Below are 21,395 nucleotides of genomic sequence, written 5' to 3'. Positions count from 1 at the left end.
AGGAGGAGTTATTCAGATTCATTGCAGTGGGCGGCGGCTGCAAAACGCACCATTCTTCTTGTTTTGGCTCTGCAAAGCAGCCTTTTCAAGGGTTGGCTTGGGTGACAAAATGTCTTGTGTAGGCGTGGGTTTGTCTCCCTCTCGCTCTCTCTCCCTAAGATGTGTCCGGCATAGGCCAGGGTGCCACTCGAGGCCCAAACCAATTCTGGTTATCGCTTCTCGGCCTTTTGGCTAAGATCAAGTGTAGTATCTGTTCTTATCAGTTTAATATCTGATACGTCCCCTATCTGGGGACCATATATTAAATGGATTTTTAGAACAGGGAGATGGAAAAAGAGCTTGCTCTGTCCACTCCACGCATTGACCTGGTATTGCAGTACCTCCAGGAACGGTGCACCCCTTCTTAACCCAGTTTCCAAAAGCAGAACTCAATTCACCTGATTCATATTAGCCCGATTTAATGAATTGGAAGAAAGCATACGTCTTCATATGCACCTCAATTTGGCCCATTCACTTTTCACACTTCCTCCTTTTGTTTTTTATCTTTCACACTTTTGACTTTCTTTATTCATCCAAATAGCAAACTCATCACCACTCAACCTGACCAACTCGGCTATGTCCCCGTGCTGCAGTTCTCTGTCTTATCTAGATCATTTGCAATTGAATGGAATAGATCCCTTTTGGACAAAGTGGATTCACCTGCTGCTGCAGTGACCACAGGTGTGATAACATCTAGAATTGGCATCTGGTGCGATCTCTCCGCTTCCACTCCAAAGAAAGTTACCTGTTTATTCCTATCATGCATTGGTTTTTGGGGTTTTCTTTGAGTAATGATGATCTCTTTAGTAGTCTGTTGGCGCCCTCTCCTGGAGGAATAGTTTGCTTGCTCTTGGACATTCTAAAAGAGAGGTCATGATAGACATTGAGCTTCTGAGCTCAATTGGGGACAGTCATGGGTGATGAATGTTTGCAACCTACTGCGAAGCCTCATACCGCAATATAAGGAACGTCAAATACTAAGAAAGGGCGGCCTATGAAAGAATTACTACTTTCAATAAGTACACTTAAACGGCTAATTGGGAATAGAAAAACTGTAAAAAGCCCTCTGAGAAAGCCCCCCTCTAACCTTTGATAGTAAGCTTTTCTGTAGTCTGCCTGTTGATGTATTTTCCGTTTGAACTGTGCACAACATGAAGAGACGGAACACTGGCGGCTTGTCACAATGCCCCCCGATGACATCACAATAGCGCTGCTGCCTAGAAAACAAGCTGCGCAGAAGAAGTTGTTCTTTGGGTGGGAGGGTGGGCTAGTGGAAGGAGGGGGCAATCTCTTTTTTTCCCGGGTGGTAGGGGGATGACAGGAGAAGGGAAGCGGGTGGTGAGAAAGGTACAGAGGGCAGGGTTTGGGGGCTGGGAAGGAAAGGGAAAAGATTAGGGTTTGGGGATGATGAAAGGGCTTTCTACGGGTAAGGATGGCAAAGGGTGGCAGTGACGGAAAGTCAGGCAACCTGTCCTGTCCGTCTTTTTGTATCGTGAATTGGAAAGACTGCAAGGGGGAGGGGAGTTGCTTGCGCCCTAAAGGAGGAGTTATTCAGATTCATTGCAGTGGGCGGCGGCTGCAAAACGCACCATTCTTCTTGTTTTGGCTCTGCAAAGCAGCCTTTTCAAGGGTTGGCTTGGGTGACAAAATGTCTTGTGTAGGCGTGGGTTTGTCTCCCTCTCGCTCTCTCTCCCTAAGATGTGTCCGGCATAGGCCAGGGTGCCACTCGAGGCCCAAACCAATTCTGGTTATCGCTTCTCGGCCTTTTGGCTAAGATCAAGTGTAGTATCTGTTCTTATCAGTTTAATATCTGATACGTCCCCTATCTGGGGACCATATATTAAATGGATTTTTAGAACAGGGAGATGGAAAAAGAGCTTGCTCTGTCCACTCCACGCATTGACCTGGTATTGCAGTACCTCCAGGAACGGTGCACCCCTTCTTAACCCAGTTTCCAAAAGCAGAACTCAATTCACCTGATTCATATTAGCCCGATTTAATGAATTGGAAGAAAGCATACGTCTTCATATGCACCTCAATTTGGCCCATTCACTTTTCACACTTCCTCCTTTTGTTTTTTATCTTTCACACTTTTGACTTTCTTTATTCATCCAAATAGCAAACTCATCACCACTCAACCTGACCAACTCGGCTATGTCCCCGTGCTGCAGTTCTCTGTCTTATCTAGATCATTTGCAATTGAATGGAATAGATCCCTTTTGGACAAAGTGGATTCACCTGCTGCTGCAGTGACCACAGGTGTGATAACATCTAGAATTGGCATCTGGTGCGATCTCTCCGCTTCCACTCCAAAGAAAGTTACCTGTTTATTCCTATCATGCATTGGTTTTTGGGGTTTTCTTTGAGTAATGATGATCTCTTTAGTAGTCTGTTGGCGCCCTCTCCTGGAGGAATAGTTTGCTTGCTCTTGGACATTCTAAAAGAGAGGTCATGATAGACATTGAGCTTCTGAGCTCAATTGGGGACAGTCATGGGTGATGAATGTTTGCAACCTACTGCGAAGCCTCATACCGCAATATAAGGAACGTCAAATACTAAGAAAGGGCGGCCTATGAAAGAATTACTACTTTCAATAAGTACACTTAAACGGCTAATTGGGAATAGAAAAACTGTAAAAAGCCCTCTGAGAAAGCCCCCCTCTAACCTTTGATAGTAAGCTTTTCTGTAGTCTGCCTGTTGATGTATTTTCCGTTTGAACTGTGCACAACATGAAGAGACGGAACACTGGCGGCTTGTCACAATGCCCCCCGATGACATCACAATAGCGCTGCTGCCTAGAAAACAAGCTGCGCAGAAGAAGTTGTTCTTTGGGTGGGAGGGTGGGCTAGTGGAAGGAGGGGGCAATCTCTTTTTTTCCCGGGTGGTAGGGGGATGACAGGAGAAGGGAAGCGGGTGGTGAGAAAGGTACAGAGGGCAGGGTTTGGGGGCTGGGAAGGAAAGGGAAAAGATTAGGGTTTGGGGATGATGAAAGGGCTTTCTACGGGTAAGGATGGCAAAGGGTGGCAGTGACGGAAAGTCAGGCAACCTGTCCTGTCCGTCTTTTTGTATCGTGAATTGGAAAGACTGCAAGGGGGAGGGGAGTTGCTTGCGCCCTAAAGGAGGAGTTATTCAGATTCATTGCAGTGGGCGGCGGCTGCAAAACGCACCATTCTTCTTGTTTTGGCTCTGCAAAGCAGCCTTTTCAAGGGTTGGCTTGGGTGACAAAATGTCTTGTGTAGGCGTGGGTTTGTCTCCCTCTCGCTCTCTCTCCCTAAGATGTGTCCGGCATAGGCCAGGGTGCCACTCGAGGCCCAAACCAATTCTGGTTATCGCTTCTCGGCCTTTTGGCTAAGATCAAGTGTAGTATCTGTTCTTATCAGTTTAATATCTGATACGTCCCCTATCTGGGGACCATATATTAAATGGATTTTTAGAACAGGGAGATGGAAAAAGAGCTTGCTCTGTCCACTCCACGCATTGACCTGGTATTGCAGTACCTCCAGGAACGGTGCACCCCTTCTTAACCCAGTTTCCAAAAGCAGAACTCAATTCACCTGATTCATATTAGCCCGATTTAATGAATTGGAAGAAAGCATACGTCTTCATATGCACCTCAATTTGGCCCATTCACTTTTCACACTTCCTCCTTTTGTTTTTTATCTTTCACACTTTTGACTTTCTTTATTCATCCAAATAGCAAACTCATCACCACTCAACCTGACCAACTCGGCTATGTCCCCGTGCTGCAGTTCTCTGTCTTATCTAGATCATTTGCAATTGAATGGAATAGATCCCTTTTGGACAAAGTGGATTCACCTGCTGCTGCAGTGACCACAGGTGTGATAACATCTAGAATTGGCATCTGGTGCGATCTCTCCGCTTCCACTCCAAAGAAAGTTACCTGTTTATTCCTATCATGCATTGGTTTTTGGGGTTTTCTTTGAGTAATGATGATCTCTTTAGTAGTCTGTTGGCGCCCTCTCCTGGAGGAATAGTTTGCTTGCTCTTGGACATTCTAAAAGAGAGGTCATGATAGACATTGAGCTTCTGAGCTCAATTGGGGACAGTCATGGGTGATGAATGTTTGCAACCTACTGCGAAGCCTCATACCGCAATATAAGGAACGTCAAATACTAAGAAAGGGCGGCCTATGAAAGAATTACTACTTTCAATAAGTACACTTAAACGGCTAATTGGGAATAGAAAAACTGTAAAAAGCCCTCTGAGAAAGCCCCCCTCTAACCTTTGATAGTAAGCTTTTCTGTAGTCTGCCTGTTGATGTATTTTCCGTTTGAACTGTGCACAACATGAAGAGACGGAACACTGGCGGCTTGTCACAATGCCCCCCGATGACATCACAATAGCGCTGCTGCCTAGAAAACAAGCTGCGCAGAAGAAGTTGTTCTTTGGGTGGGAGGGTGGGCTAGTGGAAGGAGGGGGCAATCTCTTTTTTTCCCGGGTGGTAGGGGGATGACAGGAGAAGGGAAGCGGGTGGTGAGAAAGGTACAGAGGGCAGGGTTTGGGGGCTGGGAAGGAAAGGGAAAAGATTAGGGTTTGGGGATGATGAAAGGGCTTTCTACGGGTAAGGATGGCAAAGGGTGGCAGTGACGGAAAGTCAGGCAACCTGTCCTGTCCGTCTTTTTGTATCGTGAATTGGAAAGACTGCAAGGGGGAGGGGAGTTGCTTGCGCCCTAAAGGAGGAGTTATTCAGATTCATTGCAGTGGGCGGCGGCTGCAAAACGCACCATTCTTCTTGTTTTGGCTCTGCAAAGCAGCCTTTTCAAGGGTTGGCTTGGGTGACAAAATGTCTTGTGTAGGCGTGGGTTTGTCTCCCTCTCGCTCTCTCTCCCTAAGATGTGTCCGGCATAGGCCAGGGTGCCACTCGAGGCCCAAACCAATTCTGGTTATCGCTTCTCGGCCTTTTGGCTAAGATCAAGTGTAGTATCTGTTCTTATCAGTTTAATATCTGATACGTCCCCTATCTGGGGACCATATATTAAATGGATTTTTAGAACAGGGAGATGGAAAAAGAGCTTGCTCTGTCCACTCCACGCATTGACCTGGTATTGCAGTACCTCCAGGAACGGTGCACCCCTTCTTAACCCAGTTTCCAAAAGCAGAACTCAATTCACCTGATTCATATTAGCCCGATTTAATGAATTGGAAGAAAGCATACGTCTTCATATGCACCTCAATTTGGCCCATTCACTTTTCACACTTCCTCCTTTTGTTTTTTATCTTTCACACTTTTGACTTTCTTTATTCATCCAAATAGCAAACTCATCACCACTCAACCTGACCAACTCGGCTATGTCCCCGTGCTGCAGTTCTCTGTCTTATCTAGATCATTTGCAATTGAATGGAATAGATCCCTTTTGGACAAAGTGGATTCACCTGCTGCTGCAGTGACCACAGGTGTGATAACATCTAGAATTGGCATCTGGTGCGATCTCTCCGCTTCCACTCCAAAGAAAGTTACCTGTTTATTCCTATCATGCATTGGTTTTTGGGGTTTTCTTTGAGTAATGATGATCTCTTTAGTAGTCTGTTGGCGCCCTCTCCTGGAGGAATAGTTTGCTTGCTCTTGGACATTCTAAAAGAGAGGTCATGATAGACATTGAGCTTCTGAGCTCAATTGGGGACAGTCATGGGTGATGAATGTTTGCAACCTACTGCGAAGCCTCATACCGCAATATAAGGAACGTCAAATACTAAGAAAGGGCGGCCTATGAAAGAATTACTACTTTCAATAAGTACACTTAAACGGCTAATTGGGAATAGAAAAACTGTAAAAAGCCCTCTGAGAAAGCCCCCCTCTAACCTTTGATAGTAAGCTTTTCTGTAGTCTGCCTGTTGATGTATTTTCCGTTTGAACTGTGCACAACATGAAGAGACGGAACACTGGCGGCTTGTCACAATGCCCCCCGATGACATCACAATAGCGCTGCTGCCTAGAAAACAAGCTGCGCAGAAGAAGTTGTTCTTTGGGTGGGAGGGTGGGCTAGTGGAAGGAGGGGGCAATCTCTTTTTTTCCCGGGTGGTAGGGGGATGACAGGAGAAGGGAAGCGGGTGGTGAGAAAGGTACAGAGGGCAGGGTTTGGGGGCTGGGAAGGAAAGGGAAAAGATTAGGGTTTGGGGATGATGAAAGGGCTTTCTACGGGTAAGGATGGCAAAGGGTGGCAGTGACGGAAAGTCAGGCAACCTGTCCTGTCCGTCTTTTTGTATCGTGAATTGGAAAGACTGCAAGGGGGAGGGGAGTTGCTTGCGCCCTAAAGGAGGAGTTATTCAGATTCATTGCAGTGGGCGGCGGCTGCAAAACGCACCATTCTTCTTGTTTTGGCTCTGCAAAGCAGCCTTTTCAAGGGTTGGCTTGGGTGACAAAATGTCTTGTGTAGGCGTGGGTTTGTCTCCCTCTCGCTCTCTCTCCCTAAGATGTGTCCGGCATAGGCCAGGGTGCCACTCGAGGCCCAAACCAATTCTGGTTATCGCTTCTCGGCCTTTTGGCTAAGATCAAGTGTAGTATCTGTTCTTATCAGTTTAATATCTGATACGTCCCCTATCTGGGGACCATATATTAAATGGATTTTTAGAACAGGGAGATGGAAAAAGAGCTTGCTCTGTCCACTCCACGCATTGACCTGGTATTGCAGTACCTCCAGGAACGGTGCACCCCTTCTTAACCCAGTTTCCAAAAGCAGAACTCAATTCACCTGATTCATATTAGCCCGATTTAATGAATTGGAAGAAAGCATACGTCTTCATATGCACCTCAATTTGGCCCATTCACTTTTCACACTTCCTCCTTTTGTTTTTTATCTTTCACACTTTTGACTTTCTTTATTCATCCAAATAGCAAACTCATCACCACTCAACCTGACCAACTCGGCTATGTCCCCGTGCTGCAGTTCTCTGTCTTATCTAGATCATTTGCAATTGAATGGAATAGATCCCTTTTGGACAAAGTGGATTCACCTGCTGCTGCAGTGACCACAGGTGTGATAACATCTAGAATTGGCATCTGGTGCGATCTCTCCGCTTCCACTCCAAAGAAAGTTACCTGTTTATTCCTATCATGCATTGGTTTTTGGGGTTTTCTTTGAGTAATGATGATCTCTTTAGTAGTCTGTTGGCGCCCTCTCCTGGAGGAATAGTTTGCTTGCTCTTGGACATTCTAAAAGAGAGGTCATGATAGACATTGAGCTTCTGAGCTCAATTGGGGACAGTCATGGGTGATGAATGTTTGCAACCTACTGCGAAGCCTCATACCGCAATATAAGGAACGTCAAATACTAAGAAAGGGCGGCCTATGAAAGAATTACTACTTTCAATAAGTACACTTAAACGGCTAATTGGGAATAGAAAAACTGTAAAAAGCCCTCTGAGAAAGCCCCCCTCTAACCTTTGATAGTAAGCTTTTCTGTAGTCTGCCTGTTGATGTATTTTCCGTTTGAACTGTGCACAACATGAAGAGACGGAACACTGGCGGCTTGTCACAATGCCCCCCGATGACATCACAATAGCGCTGCTGCCTAGAAAACAAGCTGCGCAGAAGAAGTTGTTCTTTGGGTGGGAGGGTGGGCTAGTGGAAGGAGGGGGCAATCTCTTTTTTTCCCGGGTGGTAGGGGGATGACAGGAGAAGGGAAGCGGGTGGTGAGAAAGGTACAGAGGGCAGGGTTTGGGGGCTGGGAAGGAAAGGGAAAAGATTAGGGTTTGGGGATGATGAAAGGGCTTTCTACGGGTAAGGATGGCAAAGGGTGGCAGTGACGGAAAGTCAGGCAACCTGTCCTGTCCGTCTTTTTGTATCGTGAATTGGAAAGACTGCAAGGGGGAGGGGAGTTGCTTGCGCCCTAAAGGAGGAGTTATTCAGATTCATTGCAGTGGGCGGCGGCTGCAAAACGCACCATTCTTCTTGTTTTGGCTCTGCAAAGCAGCCTTTTCAAGGGTTGGCTTGGGTGACAAAATGTCTTGTGTAGGCGTGGGTTTGTCTCCCTCTCGCTCTCTCTCCCTAAGATGTGTCCGGCATAGGCCAGGGTGCCACTCGAGGCCCAAACCAATTCTGGTTATCGCTTCTCGGCCTTTTGGCTAAGATCAAGTGTAGTATCTGTTCTTATCAGTTTAATATCTGATACGTCCCCTATCTGGGGACCATATATTAAATGGATTTTTAGAACAGGGAGATGGAAAAAGAGCTTGCTCTGTCCACTCCACGCATTGACCTGGTATTGCAGTACCTCCAGGAACGGTGCACCCCTTCTTAACCCAGTTTCCAAAAGCAGAACTCAATTCACCTGATTCATATTAGCCCGATTTAATGAATTGGAAGAAAGCATACGTCTTCATATGCACCTCAATTTGGCCCATTCACTTTTCACACTTCCTCCTTTTGTTTTTTATCTTTCACACTTTTGACTTTCTTTATTCATCCAAATAGCAAACTCATCACCACTCAACCTGACCAACTCGGCTATGTCCCCGTGCTGCAGTTCTCTGTCTTATCTAGATCATTTGCAATTGAATGGAATAGATCCCTTTTGGACAAAGTGGATTCACCTGCTGCTGCAGTGACCACAGGTGTGATAACATCTAGAATTGGCATCTGGTGCGATCTCTCCGCTTCCACTCCAAAGAAAGTTACCTGTTTATTCCTATCATGCATTGGTTTTTGGGGTTTTCTTTGAGTAATGATGATCTCTTTAGTAGTCTGTTGGCGCCCTCTCCTGGAGGAATAGTTTGCTTGCTCTTGGACATTCTAAAAGAGAGGTCATGATAGACATTGAGCTTCTGAGCTCAATTGGGGACAGTCATGGGTGATGAATGTTTGCAACCTACTGCGAAGCCTCATACCGCAATATAAGGAACGTCAAATACTAAGAAAGGGCGGCCTATGAAAGAATTACTACTTTCAATAAGTACACTTAAACGGCTAATTGGGAATAGAAAAACTGTAAAAAGCCCTCTGAGAAAGCCCCCCTCTAACCTTTGATAGTAAGCTTTTCTGTAGTCTGCCTGTTGATGTATTTTCCGTTTGAACTGTGCACAACATGAAGAGACGGAACACTGGCGGCTTGTCACAATGCCCCCCGATGACATCACAATAGCGCTGCTGCCTAGAAAACAAGCTGCGCAGAAGAAGTTGTTCTTTGGGTGGGAGGGTGGGCTAGTGGAAGGAGGGGGCAATCTCTTTTTTTCCCGGGTGGTAGGGGGATGACAGGAGAAGGGAAGCGGGTGGTGAGAAAGGTACAGAGGGCAGGGTTTGGGGGCTGGGAAGGAAAGGGAAAAGATTAGGGTTTGGGGATGATGAAAGGGCTTTCTACGGGTAAGGATGGCAAAGGGTGGCAGTGACGGAAAGTCAGGCAACCTGTCCTGTCCGTCTTTTTGTATCGTGAATTGGAAAGACTGCAAGGGGGAGGGGAGTTGCTTGCGCCCTAAAGGAGGAGTTATTCAGATTCATTGCAGTGGGCGGCGGCTGCAAAACGCACCATTCTTCTTGTTTTGGCTCTGCAAAGCAGCCTTTTCAAGGGTTGGCTTGGGTGACAAAATGTCTTGTGTAGGCGTGGGTTTGTCTCCCTCTCGCTCTCTCTCCCTAAGATGTGTCCGGCATAGGCCAGGGTGCCACTCGAGGCCCAAACCAATTCTGGTTATCGCTTCTCGGCCTTTTGGCTAAGATCAAGTGTAGTATCTGTTCTTATCAGTTTAATATCTGATACGTCCCCTATCTGGGGACCATATATTAAATGGATTTTTAGAACAGGGAGATGGAAAAAGAGCTTGCTCTGTCCACTCCACGCATTGACCTGGTATTGCAGTACCTCCAGGAACGGTGCACCCCTTCTTAACCCAGTTTCCAAAAGCAGAACTCAATTCACCTGATTCATATTAGCCCGATTTAATGAATTGGAAGAAAGCATACGTCTTCATATGCACCTCAATTTGGCCCATTCACTTTTCACACTTCCTCCTTTTGTTTTTTATCTTTCACACTTTTGACTTTCTTTATTCATCCAAATAGCAAACTCATCACCACTCAACCTGACCAACTCGGCTATGTCCCCGTGCTGCAGTTCTCTGTCTTATCTAGATCATTTGCAATTGAATGGAATAGATCCCTTTTGGACAAAGTGGATTCACCTGCTGCTGCAGTGACCACAGGTGTGATAACATCTAGAATTGGCATCTGGTGCGATCTCTCCGCTTCCACTCCAAAGAAAGTTACCTGTTTATTCCTATCATGCATTGGTTTTTGGGGTTTTCTTTGAGTAATGATGATCTCTTTAGTAGTCTGTTGGCGCCCTCTCCTGGAGGAATAGTTTGCTTGCTCTTGGACATTCTAAAAGAGAGGTCATGATAGACATTGAGCTTCTGAGCTCAATTGGGGACAGTCATGGGTGATGAATGTTTGCAACCTACTGCGAAGCCTCATACCGCAATATAAGGAACGTCAAATACTAAGAAAGGGCGGCCTATGAAAGAATTACTACTTTCAATAAGTACACTTAAACGGCTAATTGGGAATAGAAAAACTGTAAAAAGCCCTCTGAGAAAGCCCCCCTCTAACCTTTGATAGTAAGCTTTTCTGTAGTCTGCCTGTTGATGTATTTTCCGTTTGAACTGTGCACAACATGAAGAGACGGAACACTGGCGGCTTGTCACAATGCCCCCCGATGACATCACAATAGCGCTGCTGCCTAGAAAACAAGCTGCGCAGAAGAAGTTGTTCTTTGGGTGGGAGGGTGGGCTAGTGGAAGGAGGGGGCAATCTCTTTTTTTCCCGGGTGGTAGGGGGATGACAGGAGAAGGGAAGCGGGTGGTGAGAAAGGTACAGAGGGCAGGGTTTGGGGGCTGGGAAGGAAAGGGAAAAGATTAGGGTTTGGGGATGATGAAAGGGCTTTCTACGGGTAAGGATGGCAAAGGGTGGCAGTGACGGAAAGTCAGGCAACCTGTCCTGTCCGTCTTTTTGTATCGTGAATTGGAAAGACTGCAAGGGGGAGGGGAGTTGCTTGCGCCCTAAAGGAGGAGTTATTCAGATTCATTGCAGTGGGCGGCGGCTGCAAAACGCACCATTCTTCTTGTTTTGGCTCTGCAAAGCAGCCTTTTCAAGGGTTGGCTTGGGTGACAAAATGTCTTGTGTAGGCGTGGGTTTGTCTCCTTCTCGCTCTCTCTCCCTAAGATGTGTCCGGCATAGGCCAGGGTGCCACTCGAGGCCCAAACCAATTCTGGTTATCGCTTCTCGGCCTTTTGGCTAAGATCAAGTGTAGTATCTGTTCTTATCAGTTTAATATCTGATACGTCCCCTATCTGGGGACCATATATTAAATGGATTTTTAGAACAGGGAGATGGAAAAAGAGCTTGCTCTGTCCACTCCACGCATTGACCTGGTATTGCAGTACCTCCAGGAACGGTGCACCCCTTCTTAACCCAGTTTCCAAAAGCAGAACTCAATTCACCTGATTCATATTAGCCCGATTTAATGAATTGGAAGAAAGCATACGTCTTCATATGCACCTCAATTTGGCCCATTCACTTTTCACACTTCCTCCTTTTGTTTTTTATCTTTCACACTTTTGACTTTCTTTATTCATCCAAATAGCAAACTCATCACCACTCAACCTGACCAACTCGGCTATGTCCCCGTGCTGCAGTTCTCTGTCTTATCTAGATCATTTGCAATTGAATGGAATAGATCCCTTTTGGACAAAGTGGATTCACCTGCTGCTGCAGTGACCACAGGTGTGATAACATCTAGAATTGGCATCTGGTGCGATCTCTCCGCTTCCACTCCAAAGAAAGTTACCTGTTTATTCCTATCATGCATTGGTTTTTGGGGTTTTCTTTGAGTAATGATGATCTCTTTAGTAGTCTGTTGGCGCCCTCTCCTGGAGGAATAGTTTGCTTGCTCTTGGACATTCTAAAAGAGAGGTCATGATAGACATTGAGCTTCTGAGCTCAATTGGGGACAGTCATGGGTGATGAATGTTTGCAACCTACTGCGAAGCCTCATACCGCAATATAAGGAACGTCAAATACTAAGAAAGGGCGGCCTATGAAAGAATTACTACTTTCAATAAGTACACTTAAACGGCTAATTGGGAATAGAAAAACTGTAAAAAGCCCTCTGAGAAAGCCCCCCTCTAACCTTTGATAGTAAGCTTTTCTGTAGTCTGCCTGTTGATGTATTTTCCGTTTGAACTGTGCACAACATGAAGAGACGGAACACTGGCGGCTTGTCACAATGCCCCCCGATGACATCACAATAGCGCTGCTGCCTAGAAAACAAGCTGCGCAGAAGAAGTTGTTCTTTGGGTGGGAGGGTGGGCTAGTGGAAGGAGGGGGCAATCTCTTTTTTTCCCGGGTGGTAGGGGGATGACAGGAGAAGGGAAGCGGGTGGTGAGAAAGGTACAGAGGGCAGGGTTTGGGGGCTGGGAAGGAAAGGGAAAAGATTAGGGTTTGGGGATGATGAAAGGGCTTTCTACGGGTAAGGATGGCAAAGGGTGGCAGTGACGGAAAGTCAGGCAACCTGTCCTGTCCGTCTTTTTGTATCGTGAATTGGAAAGACTGCAAGGGGGAGGGGAGTTGCTTGCGCCCTAAAGGAGGAGTTATTCAGATTCATTGCAGTGGGCGGCGGCTGCAAAACGCACCATTCTTCTTGTTTTGGCTCTGCAAAGCAGCCTTTTCAAGGGTTGGCTTGGGTGACAAAATGTCTTGTGTAGGCGTGGGTTTGTCTCCCTCTCGCTCTCTCTCCCTAAGATGTGTCCGGCATAGGCCAGGGTGCCACTCGAGGCCCAAACCAATTCTGGTTATCGCTTCTCGGCCTTTTGGCTAAGATCAAGTGTAGTATCTGTTCTTATCAGTTTAATATCTGATACGTCCCCTATCTGGGGACCATATATTAAATGGATTTTTAGAACAGGGAGATGGAAAAAGAGCTTGCTCTGTCCACTCCACGCATTGACCTGGTATTGCAGTACCTCCAGGAACGGTGCACCCCTTCTTAACCCAGTTTCCAAAAGCAGAACTCAATTCACCTGATTCATATTAGCCCGATTTAATGAATTGGAAGAAAGCATACGTCTTCATATGCACCTCAATTTGGCCCATTCACTTTTCACACTTCCTCCTTTTGTTTTTTATCTTTCACACTTTTGACTTTCTTTATTCATCCAAATAGCAAACTCATCACCACTCAACCTGACCAACTCGGCTATGTCCCCGTGCTGCAGTTCTCTGTCTTATCTAGATCATTTGCAATTGAATGGAATAGATCCCTTTTGGACAAAGTGGATTCACCTGCTGCTGCAGTGACCACAGGTGTGATAACATCTAGAATTGGCATCTGGTGCGATCTCTCCGCTTCCACTCCAAAGAAAGTTACCTGTTTATTCCTATCATGCATTGGTTTTTGGGGTTTTCTTTGAGTAATGATGATCTCTTTAGTAGTCTGTTGGCGCCCTCTCCTGGAGGAATAGTTTGCTTGCTCTTGGACATTCTAAAAGAGAGGTCATGATAGACATTGAGCTTCTGAGCTCAATTGGGGACAGTCATGGGTGATGAATGTTTGCAACCTACTGCGAAGCCTCATACCGCAATATAAGGAACGTCAAATACTAAGAAAGGGCGGCCTATGAAAGAATTACTACTTTCAATAAGTACACTTAAACGGCTAATTGGGAATAGAAAAACTGTAAAAAGCCCTCTGAGAAAGCCCCCCTCTAACCTTTGATAGTAAGCTTTTCTGTAGTCTGCCTGTTGATGTATTTTCCGTTTGAACTGTGCACAACATGAAGAGACGGAACACTGGCGGCTTGTCACAATGCCCCCCGATGACATCACAATAGCGCTGCTGCCTAGAAAACAAGCTGCGCAGAAGAAGTTGTTCTTTGGGTGGGAGGGTGGGCTAGTGGAAGGAGGGGGCAATCTCTTTTTTTCCCGGGTGGTAGGGGGATGACAGGAGAAGGGAAGCGGGTGGTGAGAAAGGTACAGAGGGCAGGGTTTGGGGGCTGGGAAGGAAAGGGAAAAGATTAGGGTTTGGGGATGATGAAAGGGCTTTCTACGGGTAAGGATGGCAAAGGGTGGCAGTGACGGAAAGTCAGGCAACCTGTCCTGTCCGTCTTTTTGTATCGTGAATTGGAAAGACTGCAAGGGGGAGGGGAGTTGCTTGCGCCCTAAAGGAGGAGTTATTCAGATTCATTGCAGTGGGCGGCGGCTGCAAAACGCACCATTCTTCTTGTTTTGGCTCTGCAAAGCAGCCTTTTCAAGGGTTGGCTTGGGTGACAAAATGTCTTGTGTAGGCGTGGGTTTGTCTCCCTCTCGCTCTCTCTCCCTAAGATGTGTCCGGCATAGGCCAGGGTGCCACTCGAGGCCCAAACCAATTCTGGTTATCGCTTCTCGGCCTTTTGGCTAAGATCAAGTGTAGTATCTGTTCTTATCAGTTTAATATCTGATACGTCCCCTATCTGGGGACCATATATTAAATGGATTTTTAGAACAGGGAGATGGAAAAAGAGCTTGCTCTGTCCACTCCACGCATTGACCTGGTATTGCAGTACCTCCAGGAACGGTGCACCCCTTCTTAACCCAGTTTCCAAAAGCAGAACTCAATTCACCTGATTCATATTAGCCCGATTTAATGAATTGGAAGAAAGCATACGTCTTCATATGCACCTCAATTTGGCCCATTCACTTTTCACACTTCCTCCTTTTGTTTTTTATCTTTCACACTTTTGACTTTCTTTATTCATCCAAATAGCAAACTCATCACCACTCAACCTGACCAACTCGGCTATGTCCCCGTGCTGCAGTTCTCTGTCTTATCTAGATCATTTGCAATTGAATGGAATAGATCCCTTTTGGACAAAGTGGATTCACCTGCTGCTGCAGTGACCACAGGTGTGATAACATCTAGAATTGGCATCTGGTGCGATCTCTCCGCTTCCACTCCAAAGAAAGTTACCTGTTTATTCCTATCATGCATTGGTTTTTGGGGTTTTCTTTGAGTAATGATGATCTCTTTAGTAGTCTGTTGGCGCCCTCTCCTGGAGGAATAGTTTGCTTGCTCTTGGACATTCTAAAAGAGAGGTCATGATAGACATTGAGCTTCTGAGCTCAATTGGGGACAGTCATGGGTGATGAATGTTTGCAACCTACTGCGAAGCCTCATACCGCAATATAAGGAACGTCAAATACTAAGAAAGGGCGGCCTATGAAAGAATTACTACTTTCAATAAGTACACTTAAACGGCTAATTGGGAATAGAAAAACTGTAAAAAGCCCTCTGAGAAAGCCCCCCTCTAACCTTTGATAGTAAGCTTTTCTGTAGTCTGCCTGTTGATGTATTTTCCGTTTGAACTGTGCACAACATGAAGAGACGGAACACTGGCGGCTTGTCACAATGCCCCCCGATGACATCACAATAGCGCTGCTGCCTAGAAAACAAGCTGCGCAGAAGAAGTTGTTCTTTGGGTGGGAGGGTGGGCTAGTGGAAGGAGGGGGCAATCTCTTTTTTTCCCGGGTGGTAGGGGGATGACAGGAGAAGGGAAGCGGGTGGTGAGAAAGGTACAGAGGGCAGGGTTTGGGGGCTGGGAAGGAAAGGGAAAAGATTAGGGTTTGGGGATGATGAAAGGGCTTTCTACGGGTAAGGATGGCAAAGGGTGGCAGTGACGGAAAGTCAGGCAACCTGTCCTGTCCGTCTTTTTGTATCGTGAATTGGAAAGACTGCAAGGGGGAGGGGAGTTGCTTGCGCCCTAAAGGAGGAGTTATTCAGATTCATTGCAGTGGGCGGCGGCTGCAAAACGCACCATTCTTCTTGTTTTGGCTCTGCAAAGCAGCCTTTTCAAGGGTTGGCTTGGGTGACAAAATGTCTTGTGTAGGCGTGGGTTTGTCTCCCTCTCGCTCTCTCTCCCTAAGATGTGTCCGGCATAGGCCAGGGTGCCACTCGAGGCCCAAACCAATTCTGGTTATCGCTTCTCGGCCTTTTGGCTAAGATCAAGTGTAGTATCTGTTCTTATCAGTTTAATATCTGATACGTCCCCTATCTGGGGACCATATATTAAATGGATTTTTAGAACAGGGAGATGGAAAAAGAGCTTGCTCTGTCCACTCCACGCATTGACCTGGTATTGCAGTACCTCCAGGAACGGTGCACCCCTTCTTAACCCAGTTTCCAAAAGCAGAACTCAATTCACCTGATTCATATTAGCCCGATTTAATGAATTGGAAGAAAGCATACGTCTTCATATGCACCTCAATTTGGCCCATTCACTTTTCACACTTCCTCCTTTTGTTTTTTATCTTTCACACTTTTGACTTTCTTTATTCATCCAAATAGCAAACTCATCACCACTCAACCTGACCAACTCGGCTATGTCCCCGTGCTGCAGTTCTCTGTCTTATCTAGATCATTTGCAATTGAATGGAATAGATCCCTTTTGGACAAAGTGGATTCACCTGCTGCTGCAGTGACCACAGGTGTGATAACATCTAGAATTGGCATCTGGTGCGATCTCTCCGCTTCCACTCCAAAGAAAGTTACCTGTTTATTCCTATCATGCATTGGTTTTTGGGGTTTTCTTTGAGTAATGATGATCTCTTTAGTAGTCTGTTGGCGCCCTCTCCTGGAGGAATAGTTTGCTTGCTCTTGGACATTCTAAAAGAGAGGTCATGATAGACATTGAGCTTCTGAGCTCAATTGGGGACAGTCATGGGTGATGAATGTTTGCAACCTACTGCGAAGCCTCATACCGCAATATAAGGAACGTCAAATACTAAGAAAGGGCGGCCTATGAAAGAATTACTACTTTCAATAAGTACACTTAAACGGCTAATTGGGAATAGAAAAACTGTAAAAAGCCCTCTGAGAAAGCCCCCCTCTAACCTTTGATAGTAAGCTTTTCTGTAGTCTGCCTGTTGATGTATTTTCCGTTTGAACTGTGCACAACATGAAGAGACGGAACACTGGCGGCTTGTCACAATGCCCCCCGATGACATCACAATAGCGCTGCTGCCTAGAAAACAAGCTGCGCAGAAGAAGTTGTTCTTTGGGTGGGAGGGTGGGCTAGTGGAAGGAGGGGGCAATCTCTTTTTTTCCCGGGTGGTAGGGGGATGACAGGAGAAGGGAAGCGGGTGGTGAGAAAGGTACAGAGGGCAGGGTTTGGGGGCTGGGAAGGAAAGGGAAAAGATTAGGGTTTGGGGATGATGAAAGGGCTTTCTACGGGTAAGGATGGCAAAGGGTGGCAGTGACGGAAAGTCAGGCAACCTGTCCTGTCCGTCTTTTTGTATCGTGAATTGGAAAGACTGCAAGGGGGAGGGGAGTTGCTTGCGCCCTAAAGGAGGAGTTATTCAGATTCATTGCAGTGGGCGGCGGCTGCAAAACGCACCATTCTTCTTGTTTTGGCTCTGCAAAGCAGCCTTTTCAAGGGTTGGCTTGGGTGACAAAATGTCTTGTGTAGGCGTGGGTTTGTCTCCCTCTCGCTCTCTCTCCCTAAGATGTGTCCGGCATAGGCCAGGGTGCCACTCGAGGCCCAAACCAATTCTGGTTATCGCTTCTCGGCCTTTTGGCTAAGATCAAGTGTAGTGTTGTTCGAAGAGGTGGTTTAAGCTCCAGGCCACCTTAGTACAATGATACAATGCACACTGGAAGGTTGCGCTTGCTAGTACTCTGGGTGGATAGTATATTCATCTAGAGGAAAACATGGCCCTACCAGGATCGAGGCTATTAGACTGAGTAAGGGTGGGGGGCTATGGTACAACGTGCCCCAGGACTGACGACCCTGGAGTGAGTCTGAGCTTGCTGGCTTGGGACCCCGGCAAGCCTTGGGCTCTGTAGCACACCGTACCTTGCCTTTTCATACTTTTTGAGCATATTACCCTATCCCGGCCTTCTGGGTAGGAAGGGAAATTTTTATAATCCCGGTCGGAGGTCTGGTCAGCTTTGGGCTGAGAAACTAACACCCGGTTGGAGGTCTGGGTCAGCTTCGGCTGAGAAACCAACACCCGGTTGGAGGTCTGGGTCAGCTTCGGCTGAGAAACCAACACCCGGTTGGAGGTCCGGTTAGCCTTGGGCTGAGAAACCAACACCGGTTGACGGTCCGGGCAGTTTCGGCTGCGAAACCAACAACTAGTAGCTCTCTACTCCACTTGGGTAAGATGCCTGGGTGGACGCTGGGAGCAACGACAAGGCTCAACCAGGCTTCGGCTTGGGAGAGCACCGAAGATCCCTGACCCTTGCTGTGGCCTTCTGGCTCGGAGGGACGGGGTTGATTTTTGGGGACCCTCTCCTCACGGTGGGGTCCACACGAATCCTAGCCTTTGCACTGTTTTTGGTGTGACTTCGGTCATGCATTTTTTGTGGTGCTTTGGAAAGCTTCATTAAATCAAAAAATCTGTTCTTATCAGTTTAATATCTGATACGTCCCCTATCTGGGGACCATATATTAAATGGATTTTTAGAACAGGGAGATGGAAAAAGAGCTTGCTCTGTCCACTCCACGCATTGACCTGGTATTGCAGTACCTCCAGGAACGGTGCACCCCTTCTTAACCCAGTTTCCAAAAGCAGAACTCAATTCACCTGATTCATATTAGCCCGATTTAATGAATTGGAAGAAAGCATACGTCTTCATATGCACCTCAATTTGGCCCATTCACTTTTCACACTTCCTCCTTTTGTTTTTTATCTTTCACACTTTTGACTTTCTTTATTCATCCAAATAGCAAACTCATCACCACTCAACCTGACCAACTCGGCTATGTCCCCGTGCTGCAGTTCTCTGTCTTATCTAGATCATTTGCAATTGAATGGAATAGATCCCTTTTGGACAAAGTGGATTCACCTGCTGCTGCAGTGACCACAGGTGTGATAACATCTAGAATTGGCATCTGGTGCGATCTCTCCGCTTCCACTCCAAAGAAAGTTACCTGTTTATTCCTATCATGCATTGGTTTTTGGGGTTTTCTTTGAGTAATGATGATCTCTTTAGTAGTCTGTTGGCGCCCTCTCCTGGAGGAATAGTTTGCTTGCTCTTGGACATTCTAAAAGAGAGGTCATGATAGACATTGAGCTTCTGAGCTCAATTGGGGACAGTCATGGGTGATGAATGTTTGCAACCTACTGCGAAGCCTCATACCGCAATATAAGGAACGTCAAATACTAAGAAAGGGCGGCCTATGAAAGAATTACTACTTTCAATAAGTACACTTAAACGGCTAATTGGGAATAGAAAAACTGTAAAAAGCCCTCTGAGAAAGCCCCCCTCTAACCTTTGATAGTAAGCTTTTCTGTAGTCTGCCTGTTGATGTATTTTCCGTTTGAACTGTGCACAACATGAAGAGACGGAACACTGGCGGCTTGTCACAATGCCCCCCGATGACATCACAATAGCGCTGCTGCCTAGAAAACAAGCTGCGCAGAAGAAGTTGTTCTTTGGGTGGGAGGGTGGGCTAGTGGAAGGAGGGGGCAATCTCTTTTTTTCCCGGGTGGTAGGGGGATGACAGGAGAAGGGAAGCGGGTGGTGAGAAAGGTACAGAGGGCAGGGTTTGGGGGCTGGGAAGGAAAGGGAAAAGATTAGGGTTTGGGGATGATGAAAGGGCTTTCTACGGGTAAGGATGGCAAAGGGTGGCAGTGACGGAAAGTCAGGCAACCTGTCCTGTCCGTCTTTTTGTATCGTGAATTGGAAAGACTGCAAGGGGGAGGGGAGTTGCTTGCGCCCTAAAGGAGGAGTTATTCAGATTCATTGCAGTGGGCGGCGGCTGCAAAACGCACCATTCTTCTTGTTTTGGCTCTGCAAAGCAGCCTTTTCAAGGGTTGGCTTGGGTGACAAAATGTCTTGTGTAGGCGTGGGTTTGTCTCCCTCTCGCTCTCTCTCCCTAAGATGTGTCCGGCATAGGCCAGGGTGCCACTCGAGGCCCAAACCAATTCTGGTTATCGCTTCTCGGCCTTTTGGCTAAGATCAAGTGTAGTATCTGTTCTTATCAGTTTAATATCTGATACGTCCCCTATCTGGGGACCATATATTAAATGGATTTTTAGAACAGGGAGATGGAAAAAGAGCTTGCTCTGTCCACTCCACGCATTGACCTGGTATTGCAGTACCTCCAGGAACGGTGCACCCCTTCTTAACCCAGTTTCCAAAAGCAGAACTCAATTCACCTGATTCATATTAGCCCGATTTAATGAATTGGAAGAAAGCATACGTCTTCATATGCACCTCAATTTGGCCCATTCACTTTTCACACTTCCTCCTTTTGTTTTTTATCTTTCACACTTTTGACTTTCTTTATTCATCCAAATAGCAAACTCATCACCACTCAACCTGACCAACTCGGCTATGTCCCCGTGCTGCAGTTCTCTGTCTTATCTAGATCATTTGCAATTGAATGGAATAGATCCCTTTTGGACAAAGTGGATTCACCTGCTGCTGCAGTGACCACAGGTGTGATAACATCTAGAATTGGCATCTGGTGCGATCTCTCCGCTTCCACTCCAAAGAAAGTTACCTGTTTATTCCTATCATGCATTGGTTTTTGGGGTTTTCTTTGAGTAATGATGATCTCTTTAGTAGTCTGTTGGCGCCCTCTCCTGGAGGAATAGTTTGCTTGCTCTTGGACATTCTAAAAGAGAGGTCATGATAGACATTGAGCTTCTGAGCTCAATTGGGGACAGTCATGGGTGATGAATGTTTGCAACCTACTGCGAAGCCTCATACCGCAATATAAGGAACGTCAAATACTAAGAAAGGGCGGCCTATGAAAGAATTACTACTTTCAATAAGTACACTTAAACGGCTAATTGGGAATAGAAAAACTGTAAAAAGCCCTCTGAGAAAGCCCCCCTCTAACCTTTGATAGTAAGCTTTTCTGTAGTCTGCCTGTTGATGTATTTTCCGTTTGAACTGTGCACAACATGAAGAGACGGAACACTGGCGGCTTGTCACAATGCCCCCCGATGACATCACAATAGCGCTGCTGCCTAGAAAACAAGCTGCGCAGAAGAAGTTGTTCTTTGGGTGGGAGGGTGGGCTAGTGGAAGGAGGGGGCAATCTCTTTTTTTCCCGGGTGGTAGGGGGATGACAGGAGAAGGGAAGCGGGTGGTGAGAAAGGTACAGAGGGCAGGGTTTGGGGGCTGGGAAGGAAAGGGAAAAGATTAGGGTTTGGGGATGATGAAAGGGCTTTCTACGGGTAAGGATGGCAAAGGGTGGCAGTGACGGAAAGTCAGGCAACCTGTCCTGTCCGTCTTTTTGTATCGTGAATTGGAAAGACTGCAAGGGGGAGGGGAGTTGCTTGCGCCCTAAAGGAGGAGTTATTCAGATTCATTGCAGTGGGCGGCGGCTGCAAAACGCACCATTCTTCTTGTTTTGGCTCTGCAAA

General features: G+C 46.6%; 13 non-coding genes across 13 annotated transcripts; all 13 read left to right on the top strand.

The window, feature by feature from the left end:
- The first annotated feature begins 211 nt into the window (after positions 1-211).
- On the top strand, positions 212-402 carry LOC142279127 (U2 spliceosomal RNA). The gene has a single exon (XR_012741854.1). It is a non-coding gene; the product is annotated as a U2 spliceosomal RNA (small nuclear RNA).
- Positions 403-1,789: 1,387 nt separating this feature from the next.
- On the top strand, positions 1,790-1,980 carry LOC142279126 (U2 spliceosomal RNA). The gene has a single exon (XR_012741853.1). It is a non-coding gene; the product is annotated as a U2 spliceosomal RNA (small nuclear RNA).
- A 1,387-nt stretch (positions 1,981-3,367) lies between these two features.
- LOC142279125 (U2 spliceosomal RNA) lies at positions 3,368-3,558 on the top strand. Its single transcript, XR_012741852.1, has one exon. It is a non-coding gene; the product is annotated as a U2 spliceosomal RNA (small nuclear RNA).
- A 1,387-nt stretch (positions 3,559-4,945) lies between these two features.
- Positions 4,946-5,136, top strand: LOC142279124 (U2 spliceosomal RNA). Its single transcript, XR_012741851.1, has one exon. It is a non-coding gene; the product is annotated as a U2 spliceosomal RNA (small nuclear RNA).
- Positions 5,137-6,523: 1,387 nt separating this feature from the next.
- LOC142279123 (U2 spliceosomal RNA) lies at positions 6,524-6,714 on the top strand. Its single transcript, XR_012741850.1, has one exon. It is a non-coding gene; the product is annotated as a U2 spliceosomal RNA (small nuclear RNA).
- A 1,387-nt stretch (positions 6,715-8,101) lies between these two features.
- LOC142279120 (U2 spliceosomal RNA) lies at positions 8,102-8,292 on the top strand. The gene has a single exon (XR_012741848.1). It is a non-coding gene; the product is annotated as a U2 spliceosomal RNA (small nuclear RNA).
- A 1,387-nt stretch (positions 8,293-9,679) lies between these two features.
- LOC142279119 (U2 spliceosomal RNA) lies at positions 9,680-9,870 on the top strand. Its single transcript, XR_012741847.1, has one exon. It is a non-coding gene; the product is annotated as a U2 spliceosomal RNA (small nuclear RNA).
- Positions 9,871-11,257: 1,387 nt separating this feature from the next.
- Positions 11,258-11,448, top strand: LOC142279118 (U2 spliceosomal RNA). The gene has a single exon (XR_012741846.1). It is a non-coding gene; the product is annotated as a U2 spliceosomal RNA (small nuclear RNA).
- A 1,387-nt stretch (positions 11,449-12,835) lies between these two features.
- LOC142279117 (U2 spliceosomal RNA) lies at positions 12,836-13,026 on the top strand. Its single transcript, XR_012741845.1, has one exon. It is a non-coding gene; the product is annotated as a U2 spliceosomal RNA (small nuclear RNA).
- A 1,387-nt stretch (positions 13,027-14,413) lies between these two features.
- LOC142279116 (U2 spliceosomal RNA) lies at positions 14,414-14,604 on the top strand. The gene has a single exon (XR_012741844.1). It is a non-coding gene; the product is annotated as a U2 spliceosomal RNA (small nuclear RNA).
- Positions 14,605-15,991: 1,387 nt separating this feature from the next.
- LOC142279115 (U2 spliceosomal RNA) lies at positions 15,992-16,182 on the top strand. The gene has a single exon (XR_012741843.1). It is a non-coding gene; the product is annotated as a U2 spliceosomal RNA (small nuclear RNA).
- A 2,189-nt stretch (positions 16,183-18,371) lies between these two features.
- LOC142279133 (U2 spliceosomal RNA) lies at positions 18,372-18,565 on the top strand. Its single transcript, XR_012741859.1, has one exon. It is a non-coding gene; the product is annotated as a U2 spliceosomal RNA (small nuclear RNA).
- A 1,387-nt stretch (positions 18,566-19,952) lies between these two features.
- On the top strand, positions 19,953-20,143 carry LOC142279114 (U2 spliceosomal RNA). The gene has a single exon (XR_012741842.1). It is a non-coding gene; the product is annotated as a U2 spliceosomal RNA (small nuclear RNA).
- The last annotated feature ends 1,252 nt before the right edge of the window (positions 20,144-21,395 follow it).

The sequence above is a fragment of the Anomaloglossus baeobatrachus genome, unplaced genomic scaffold, assembly GCF_048569485.1.
Source record: "Anomaloglossus baeobatrachus isolate aAnoBae1 unplaced genomic scaffold, aAnoBae1.hap1 Scaffold_4237, whole genome shotgun sequence".
In the NCBI taxonomy this organism is placed as follows: Eukaryota; Metazoa; Chordata; class Amphibia; order Anura; family Aromobatidae; genus Anomaloglossus; species Anomaloglossus baeobatrachus.
The sequence above is the reverse complement of the archived record's forward strand: the minus strand, read 5'-3'. Positions and strand labels throughout refer to the sequence as shown.